This window comes from Mirounga leonina, unplaced genomic scaffold (genome assembly GCF_011800145.1).
Source record: "Mirounga leonina isolate KUSES-001 unplaced genomic scaffold, KU_Mleo_1.0 Mir_82, whole genome shotgun sequence".
NCBI lineage: Eukaryota > Metazoa > Chordata > Mammalia > Carnivora > Phocidae > Mirounga > Mirounga leonina.
The window spans coordinates 66,317-77,590 of record NW_023270825.1 but is presented as its reverse complement, the minus strand read 5'-3'; the positions used below and the strand labels follow the sequence as shown (position 1 = coordinate 77,590).

At 41.0% G+C, this 11,274-nt stretch overlaps 1 pseudogene; it reads right to left on the bottom strand.

Annotated features, from left to right (window-relative positions):
• Nucleotides 1-3,440: 3,440 nt before the first annotated feature.
• LOC118002102 lies at nt 3,441-7,445 on the bottom strand (annotated as a pseudogene).
• Nucleotides 7,446-11,274: the final 3,829 nt, after the last annotated feature.

The following is an 11,274-nucleotide window of genomic DNA, read 5'->3' as shown; positions in this document are numbered from 1 at the left end:
TGCCATGCAAAAGCTTTTTAACTTGATGTAGTCCCAATAGTTCATTTTTGCTTTTCTTTTCCTTACTTTTAGAGACGTGTCTTGCAAGAAGTTCCTGCGGGTGAAGCTGAAGAGGTTACTTCCTGAGTTCTTATCTAGGATTTTGATGGACTCCTGTCTCATATTTAGGTATTTCCTCCATTTTGGGTTTATCTTTCTGTATAGTTTAAGAGAATTGTCCAGTTTCATTTTTCTGCATGTGGTTGTCCAGTTTTCCCAGCACCATTTATTGAAGAGACTGTCTTTTTGCCATTGGATATATTCTTTACTGCTTTGTCAAAGATTAGTTGACCATAGACTTGAGGATCGATTTCTGGGCTCTTTATTCTGTTCCATTGACCTATGTGTCTGTTTTTGTGCCAATACCATGCATTCTTGATGATCACAGCTTTGTAATATATCTTGAAGTCTGGCATTGTGATGCCCCCACCTTTGGTCTTCATTTTCAACAATCCCCTGGTGATTCAGGGCCCTTTCTGGTTCCATACAAATTTTAGAATTGTTTGTTCCAGCTCTGTGAAATATGTCGATGGTATTTTGATAGGGATTACGTTGTATGTATAGATTGCTCTGGGCAGCATAGACATTTTAACAATGTTTATTCTTCCAATCCATGAGCATGGAATATATTTCCATCTCTTTGTGTCTTCCTCAATTTCTTTCATAAGGGTTCTGTAGTTTCTAGAGTACAGATACTCTACCCCTTTGGTTAGGTTTATTCCTAGGTGTCTTATGGTTTCTGGTGCAATTGTGAATGTGGCCAATTCCTTAACTTCTCTTTCTCAAATCGCATTTTTACTGTATATAAATGCCACTGACCTCTGTGCATTAATTTTATACCTTGCCACATTGCTAATTTGCTATACAATTCTAGCAATGTTGGGGTGGCATCTTTTGGATTTTCCACGGAAGTATCATGTCATCTGCAAAGAGAGAGAGTTTGACTACTTCTTTGCCAATTTGAATGCCTTTTATTTCTTTTTGTTGTCTGATTGCTGAGGCTACCACTTCTGGTACTATGATGAACAAAACTGGTGAAAGTGTGCATCCCTGTCGTGTTCCTGACCTAAAGGAAAAAGCTCAGTGTTTTTCCCCATTGATAATGATGTATGCTATGGCCATTTGTAAATGGCTTTTATGATATTGAGGTATGTTACTTCTATCCCTATATTTTGAAGAGTTTTAATCAGGAAAGGATGCAGTATGATTTCTTCCCATCTGGCCCTGGTCCCTTGTTTGGGATTACTGCTTCAATGTCCTTGCTGGTTGAGTGTCTGTTCATATTTTTGACGTATTCCAGTTTCAGTCTTGTCAGTTTATAAGTTTCCAGGAATGCATCCATTTCTTCCAGATTGCCTAATTTGCTGGCTTATAGTTGATGATAATATGTTCTAAAATTGCCTGCATTTCCTTGGTGTTCACCGTCAACAAAACTAAGAGTAAACCATGGAATGGGAGAAGATATTTAAAATGACATTACAGATAAAGGGCTGGTATCCATGATCTATAAAGAAATTCTCAAATTCAACACCCAAAAAACAAATAATCCAGTCAAGAAATGGGAGGAAGACATGAACAGACACTTCTCTAAAGAAGACATACAAATGACTAAGAGACATGTGAGAAAGTGTTCAACACCACAAGGCATCAAGGAAATACAAATCAAAACCACAATGAAATACCACATTACACCAAGTAGAATGGCAAAATTTAGCAAGGCAGGGAACAACAAGTGTTGGCAAGTATGTGAAGAAAGGGGAACCATCTTACACTATTGGTGGGAATACAAGCTGGTATAGCCAGTCTGGAGGTTCCTCAAGACATTAAATATAGAGCTACCCTATGACTTTTTTCAAAGTGCTAGAACAAACAATCCTAAAATTTGTATGGAATCGGAAAAGACCACGAATCACCAAGGAAATGTTGAAAAAGAAAAACAAAGCTGGGGGCATCACGTTTCCTGACTTCAAGCTATATTACAAAGCTGTGATCACCAAGACAGCATGATACTGGCACAAAAACAGACATATAGACTAATGGAACAGAATAGAGAACCCAGATATGGACCCTCAACTCTATGGTCAAATAACCTTCAACAAAGCAGGAAAAAATATGCAATGGAAAAAGGAAAGTCTCTTCCATAAATGGTGCTGGGAAAATTGGACAGCTATATACAAAAGAATGAAAGTCAACCATTCTCTAACACCATACACAAAGATAAACTCAAAATGGATGAAAGACCTCAATGTGAGACAGGAATCCATCAAAATCCTAGAGAACATAGGCAGTAACCTCTTTGACATCACCCACAGCAACTTCTTTCAAGATACATCTCCAAAAGCTAGTGAAACAAAAGCAAAAATGAACTTTTGGGATTTCATCAGATAAAAAGCTTCTGCACAGCAAAGGAAACAGTCAACAAAACAAAGAAGCAACCCACAGAATGGGAGAAGATATTTGCAAAGGATACTACAGATAAAGGGCTGGTATCCAAGATCTAGAAAGAACTTCTCAAACTCAACACCCAAAAAACAAATAATCAAGTCAAAAAGTGGGCAGAAGATATGAAAAGACACTTCTCTGAAGAAGACATACAAATGGCTAACAGACATATGAAAAAATGTTCATCATCATTAACCATCAGGGAAATTTAAATCAAAACCACATTGAGATACCACCTTACACCAGTTAGAATGGCAAAAATGGACAGGGCAAGAAGCAACAACTGTTGGAGAGGTTGTGGAGAAAGGGCAACCCTCTTACACTCTTGGTGGGAATGGAAGTTGGTACAGCCACTTTGGAAAACAGTGTGGAGGTTCCTCAAAAATTTAAAAATAGAGCTACCCTATGACCCAGCAATTGCACTCCTGGGTATTGACCCCAAAGACATAGATGTAGTGAAAAGAAGAGCCATATGCACCCCAATGTTCATAGCAGCAATATCTGCAATAGCCAAACTCTGGAAAGAACCAAGATGCCCTTCAACAGATGAATGGATAAAGAAGATGTGGTCCATAGATACAATGGAATATTACTCAGCCATCAGAAAGGATGAATACCCAACTTTTACATCAACATGGATAGGACTGGAGGAGATTATGCTAAGTGAAATAAATCAAGCAGACAAAGTCAATTATCATATGGTTTCACTTATTTGTGAAAATAAGGAATAGCATGGAGGACCTTAGGAGAAGGAAGGTAAAAATGAAGGGGGAGAAATCGGAGGGAGAGATCTACCATGAGAGACTAGGGACTCTGACAAACAAACTGAGGGTTTTAGAGTGGATGGGGGTGGGGGGATTGGTTAGCCCAATGATGGGTATTAAGGAGGGCATGTACTGCATGGAGTACTGGGTGTTATATGAAAACAATGAATCGTGGATCACTACATCAGAAACTAATTATGTATTGTATTGTGACTAACATAACATAATAAAATTAAATTAAATTAAAAAGAAAAAAATAAAATAAAACCTAAAAAAAAAATTAGAGCTACACTATGACCTAACAATTGCACTAATGGGTATTTACCCCAAAGATACAGATGTAGCGAAAAGAAGGGGCACATGCACCTACTGTTCATAGCAGCAATGTCCACAATAGCCAAACTGTGGAAGGAGCCAAGATGTCCTTCAACAGATGAATGGATAAAGAAGATGTGGTTCATAGATACAATGGAAGATTATCAGCCTTCAGAAAGGATGAATACCCAACTTTCAAATCAACATGGATGGGACTGCAGGAGATTATGCTAAGTGAAATAAGTCAAGCAGAGAAAGATAATTATCATATGGTTTCACCTATTCTTGGAATGTAAGGAATAGCATGGAGGACATTAGGAGAAGGAAGGGAAAAATGAAGGTGGGGAAATTGGAGGGGGAGATGAACCATGAGAGACTATGGACTCTGAGAAACAAACTGAGGGTTTTAGAAGGGAGAAGGTTGATGGGATGGGGTATCCAGATGATGGGTATTGAGGATGTCACATGATGCAGTGAGCACTTGTGTTATATGCAACTAATGCATCATTGAAAACTATATCAATACCTAATGATGTAGAGTAATTGAATATAAAAAATATAAAATAATAAAATTAAATTAACCACTCAGGAAACAAAAATGTTGGCTGGGTTGCAGAGAAAGGGGAACCCTCTTACATTGTTTGTGGGAATGGAAGTGGTACAGCAACTCTAGAAAACGTATGGATTTCCTCAAGAAGTTAACAATAGAGGTACCTTATGATCCAGCAGTTGCACTACTATCTATTTACCCCAAAGATACAAATGTATTGATGCAAAAGTGCACCTGCACCCCAAAGTTAATAGCAGCAATGTCCACAATAACCAAACTGTGGAAAGAGTAGAAATGTCCATGAACAGATGAGCAGAAAAAGATGATGTTGTACATATATATATAATGGAATATTACTCAGCCATCAGAAAGAATGAATACTTATCATTTACATCAATGTCAATGGAATTGGAGGCTATTATGCTGAGAGAAAAATGTGAACAGAGAAAGACATTTATCCTATGTTTTCACTCATATGTGGAATATAAGAAACAGCCCAGAGGATCCTAAGGGAAGGGAGGGAAAACTGAATGGGAAGTCATCAGAGAGGGAGACAAAGCATCAGAGACTCTCTACTGTAGGAAATAAATTGAGGGTTGGTGGAGTGGCAGTGGGTGGGGAGATGGGGTAATTGTGTGATGGGCATTAAGGAGGACTGGTGATGTGTTGAGCCCTGGTTGTTATATGCAGCTGATGAATTATTGAACACTACATCTGATACTAATGATATACTATATTTTGTATCATTGAATTTAAATTAAAAAAAACTGTCGGGAAATGGGGATTATAATATCTCTAATGTTAATTCCAAGCAGATTGTTATTTTAAGTTCTTGTGATAATTGATATTGCATAGTAAATTCATATGTTAAATATAAGTATGTGAAGTCTGTTTAGTTTTAAAATATATTATCTGCAATTAATTTCAATAAAAATTCTGGAAGTAACAAAATCTAGAGGTATATGGATTTACATGTCTAGTAAATCATCAGAGATTTTCAATAAATGAGTCATACCAAGGATATTAGGGAAAGAAGGACATTAAAATTAGACAATTCCTCACATTTTCTGTCGATGGTTGTATTTTTAAGCAGAACCAAATGTACAAAAAGCTTACAAGTAACACAACTGAGCACAGTCTGCTGGTTATGTTCAGTAAAAACTGAGAGACTAGATTTGGGAAAATAAAATAAAATAGAATATCCAAATTCCACAGATGTTAGAATGAATTCCGTGGTGACACAGGTAAGTGAGAGAGTCTGTGAGTGTTTGCACACCTGGGATGCCTTGTCCTGGTTCATCTGGGCCAGTTCACCCAAGGCAAGTCAGAGGAAGCAGATACATTAGATTAGTAATTGTTCTTAAAACATTCCTGTAATAGCTGAGATACACGCACAGGACAGCTGCCAACAGACAGATGGTCCCCCATTGGATTTCCCTCTTCTTGGGAAAGACTATATCAAGAAGCTCCATGCCCAGGTGAGGGGCGGGCCTGACCCTCCATCTACAGGGGCACAGATTCACCCCAGGGACAGAAGATCAATTTTACACAGCTGTCCCTCAGATATTACTAGAATAGAAGGACTCTGAATGGAGGGCCATTCCTGTGACTCCCCTGAGGTCTGGACATTGGTGCTGGATTCATGGAAAATCAAGACAACAAGCATCCCAGAAGTTGATCTAGGGAAACCCAGATCAAACCAATGGGGCAAAAGCAGGGACATGAGAGGAAATGTAAATATTGTCTCATCAGTAGTTGATATATTATTTTTCTTCTGGATCATAGTTTGGGCCATAGATCCCCATTTCAGCCCCCATTCAGGGCTCTGCCATCATGGTAGACTTTCATTATTGAGACTCGTGTCTGGCACTTGGTGGGGATCTGGGAAGAGTGACAGGGCTCCAGTCCCATGGGGATCAAGGTCCAGGACAGGTTGAGGGAGAAGCCAGAAGCAAGACAGAATGAAGTCAGGGTGGGTTTCTGTGGGATACTTGAGGGACAGCAGAGATGGGTAGGGATCTGGGCTCTGGCAGCTGGATCTCAGGATTCATGTAGATTCCCTGTGTGGAAGGCAGGAAACACGTTTCAGACACAGCCCCCAAGACTGCTCTCATGTATTCTCCCTCTGGAAAAGAACCCGGCAGGACTGGGATAGGTTTTCCTCTCTGGTTTGTCATCCTGCCTGTTTCATGGGGAAATCTGAGAGCCCCTCCCATCAGGTGGGCTGTGTTTCCATCCAGGAAATGGAGCGGTGCCTACAGAGGGGCAGTTCCTGATCACCAGTGTCCACCCACGTGAATAATGAGCCAGAGGATTAACTGCAGCCTGGAGGACGAGGACCCAGTTGTGGCAGATGTCCTGGGGGGATGCTCATATGCACATGGGGATGGTGTGTGCCCCCTGAGGACAAAGAACAGGTACTCATCACACAGAGAGCTTGGGCTGTGCAGGTGCTTCTCAGGGATGATGGGAATCCCAGTATGTCATTTTTGATGAAAGAAAAAAGGGACATAGAAGAGATTGATTAAGGAAACTTCCCTAATGAGTGGTGAGATCTCATCTACATGTAGACAATGTTACCTCGTGTGGTTGGCTGCATGGAGAATATGAAAAGTTAAAGATGGCAGAGAAAACATGAAATATCTCTGTGGGCAGATGAGAGCCTAAAGAGGAAATCCCTGATCTCAAAAGGAAGCCCGTGACCACCACTCCACCTGCTCCTGGGTTTCATCGAATTGTCTGTGGTGTCCTGAGTGCTCTGGTGTCCTGAGCACCCTTTGGTGACCTGAATGCCCCCTCCTGACATGAGCATCCCTGGAGCGCAGGTTTCCTGTGTTCCTGCAGGGAGGTTTGTGTCTGGGCTCACACTGGAATCCCCTCACTGTGTCCTTTACACAGTAATACATGGCTGTGTCCTCGGCTCTCAGGCTGTTCATCTGCAGATACAGCGTGTTCTTGCCATTGTCTCTGGAGATGGTGAATCGGCCCTTCACAGAGTCCGTGTAGTATATGCTACCATCACTGCTAATACCTGCGACCCACTGCAGCCCCTTCCCTGGAGCCTGCAGACCCAGCTCATCCAGTAGCTACTGAAGGTGAGTCCAGAGGCTGCACAGGAGAGTCTCAAGGACCCCCCAGGCTTCACCAGGTCTCCCCCAGTCTCCACCAGCTCACCTCACAATGGACACCTGCAGACAAGAAACATACTGGTCAGGAACCTGTCACACATCCACTGTTTCTCTCACTCCTATCCACTCAAATAATCAATGTCTCTTGTTCTCTAAATTACCCTGTAAAATAGCAACAAGGAAAACCCAGCCAAGCACACAATCCATGGTGAGTTGTCTGTGTTCAGTCCTGATCACTGAATGGGAACACCTGGGGATCCCGGGGATGGGCTCCTCTCCCAGCTGCAGAATCGGGACTGGGCTGGTTTAATCACCAGAGGAAGGCCCCTATTTGCATATCCTCTGAGTATATAACAAATTTTCCTGTTAGCATCCTCAAGATGGCAGTGACCTAGAACAGTTCTTTGGGACCTGGTGGAGTTTGGTCAATATGGTATCCTTGAGGAAACTGTGCTTTTATTTTATGATTTTGCTAGGGCAATTACTTAGCACCCATTATCTTCCTTTTTTCACATATGCTTCCCAATTTCATGATGTAGGTACCAAATTTACCACCATTTTACAGGTGGATAGGTACACACTGCAGCATAGAGGAGTTGTGTGAGTGTCCAAGAGCACACAGCAGGTGAGAGTGAACCCCAAATTCTGGGATTCTTCTCCTCACAATGGGATCTGGATGCCCCCATGAACCACATGCAGGACAGAGCTGGACATGAGATTTGCAGACTTCCTGAATTTCCAGAAGTCCCAATAGACAGATGGGTGGAGACCAGGTCTTTCTGTCACAGAAACTTTGAGACACTGAGAAGCCTTGACAGAGACTCACAGAACTGATGGAGATGCTGTGGTTCTTCAACAACCACAAGGGGGGTTTACACCTGATCTCTGTGTACACATCAATGGAAAGCCACAATAAAGATAAAGAGAGTGGAATTATTAGTCAAACAATTAATGTCAGAACACCTGAGATCAGAAAGCATGCTGTTAGTTAAAGACAATTCTTCATCTCTGCAATGAAGATTATTGTACTTCTACACTCACATTTATTGCTATGACGATATCAAGCACATACCAGTGCTTGGCCCTTGGCAAGTTTGGTTATTGCCATTTTGATGGTTTATTCCAAAAATGGAGGACTCTTCTCTGTAATATATTATTGTTTCTTAATATCTTGCAATTATTGAATTGATAAAGGCTCAAAAGTACCTGAACCATTTCCCCAGAGTGTGAGGTTATAAGGGAAATTGAGACTCAGAGAGAGGAAAACAGGGCCCATAAGATATTTCATGTTCTCTCTGCCATCTCTGCCACAGATTTTCCAAACTTTTTACTGTGTTGATGTCAGGAGGAAATTTGCAGAGCATGGAGCTGGAAACCCGTGAGAGGAGACCAACCCTCTCCCAACCTCTTGTCCTGGATCATGAGCTCCATGGCTCCTGAGTTCCCCTGGTGGTTGTGGGCACACCCTGATGGTCCCAGTGTACCTGTTGATGTCACAGAACCCTGCAGAGATACAGGGATGCCTTTTCTCCCTTCCCCATTAATCCAATATGCAAGGAGAGACCCTCCCAGCATGAGCACTGGAGACCTTCCTGTTGAACGGATGTCTCCTCTTACTTATTTCCTATAGTTGACCTCCTCACTGTGCTCCTTGGCTACAATATCCAGCCATATTTATTGTATTCAGAGGTGAGCAGGAATCTTGAATCAAGTACCTACTATTTATCAGGCACCCTCAAGCCTCTGAGGTCTTTCCCTCCAGAGGGTACAAAGTCATAGATTCTATTTTATGGGAAATGTTCCCTCTCTCAGTAAGGGAGGGTCAACTGATTTTCCTGGTAGGAGTCATCCCAGAGACCATATCTCTGGTATACTCCTCTGCTCTATCTTCTGAGAGTGAAAGCAAAAGTCCCTTTTTATGTGCCTGATGTCTGATATTCTGCCCACTTATAGTTCTAATTATATTTCATGTGAATCACTAATGAAATTGCCACTGGTCTGAGAACTCACTTCAGAAACAGGTATTGGATTTTTTTCCCATTCTGACAGGTATGAGGTGACATCTTACCATGGTTTTGATTTGTACTTCCCTGACGATGAGTGATGTTGAGCGTCTTTTCATGTATCTCATAGCAATCTGTGTGTCTTCTTTGGATAAGTGTCTATTCCTGTCTTCTGCCCATTTCCTAACTGGATGATTTGGTTTTTTGGGTGTTGAGTTTGGTAAGTTCTTAATATATTATTGTTTCTTAATATCTTGCAATTATTGAATTGATAAAGGCTCAAAAGTACCTGAACCATTTCCCCAGAGTGTGAGGTTATAAGGGAAATTGAGACCCAGAGAGAGGAAAACAGAGGGCCCATAAGCATGGATTTGATTACGGCAGAAGAACCCTGCAGGAAACCCGTCACTTCCCAGCCTCTCATTGCACCTGCATCTGGGACTGGGACCTCTAGTCAGAGGGTCCTGAGAGCCCAAGTTACCAGATTCCTTCTCCCCTCCAGAGCTTGCTGCTTCCACTACCTGGTGGCCTGACTGTCTCAGTTCCCAGGTGTCCTGAGCTCTGGGATGGGCACAGACGTATTGTTTCCAGAAAGGCTGCACCAGTTTGCATCCCCATCAACAGTGCTGGAGGGTCTCCCTTTCTCCGCATCCTTGTCAACGTTTGTTGTTTCCTAACTTGTTCATTTTAGCCATTCTTACCAATGTGAAGTCGTATTGCATTGTGGTTTTGATTTGTATTTCCCTGATGCTGAGTGATGTGGAACACTTTTTCATATGTCTTTTGGCTATTTGTATGTCTTTGGAGAAATGTCTTTCCATGTCTTCTGCCCATAGCTTGACCGGATTATTTAGTGTTTGGATGTTGAGTTTGATAAATTTTTTATAGGTCTTGGATACTAGCCATTTATCTGGTAAGACATTGGCAAATATCTTCTCCCACTCTGTAGGTTGCCTTTTAGCTTCATTAACAGTCTCCTTTGCTGTGCAAAAGCTTTTTTATCTTGATCAAGTACCAATAGTTCATTTTCGATTTTGTTTCTCTTGACCTTGGAGACATGTCTAGCATGTGTATAGAAATGCAGGTGACTTTTCTTCATTAATTTTATATCCTGCCAAGTTGCTGAGTTGCTGTATCAGTTCTAATAATTTTTTGCTGGAAATTTTTGGGATTTCTATATAGAGTATCATGTCATCTTTGAAGTGTGAAAGCTTTAGTTCTTCTTTCCCAATTTGGATGCCTTTTATTTCTTTTTGTTGTCTGATTGCTGAGATAGACTTCCAGTTCTATGTTGAACAACAGTGGTGAGAGTGGACATCCTGTCATATTCTTGTACTAGGGGACAAGCCCCATCTTTTCCTGCTTACAAGAGACTCATTTTAGAATGAAAGACATAGTCAGATTGAAAGTGAGGGGATGGAGAACAATTTATCATGCCAGTGGACATCAGAAGAAGTCTGGAGTCTTATGTCAAATAGATTTTAATCCAAATACTGTACTAAGAGATGAAGAAGAGCACTATCTCATTATAAAAGGTCTATCCAACATGAAGTTCTAGCAATTATAAATATTTATGCCCCAAACTTGGGAGCAGCCAAGTATATAACACAATTAATAACAAAAGAAGGAAACACATTGATAATAGTACAAGTATACTAGGGGATAATAGTACAACTATACCACTCACAGCAATGGGCAGATCATCTGAATAGAAGTTGAAGAAGAAAACAAGGGCTTTGAATGACAGACTAGACCAGATTGATTTCTGATATTAGTTATTTGGGGCTTTCTCTTTTCTTTTTGATAAATCTAGGTAGAGTTTACTCATTTTTTCCCAAAGAACCAGACCCTGGTTTTTTATCTGTTTGTTTGTTTGTTTGTTTGCTTTTCTAGCATTTATTTCTATTTCTTTTTGCTCTAATCTGTACTATTTCCTTCCTTCTGCTGTATTTAGGCTTCAGTTGTACTTTTTCTAGATCCTTCAGGTGTAAGCTTAGGTTGTTTATTTCAGATTTTTCCTGCTTCTTGAGGTA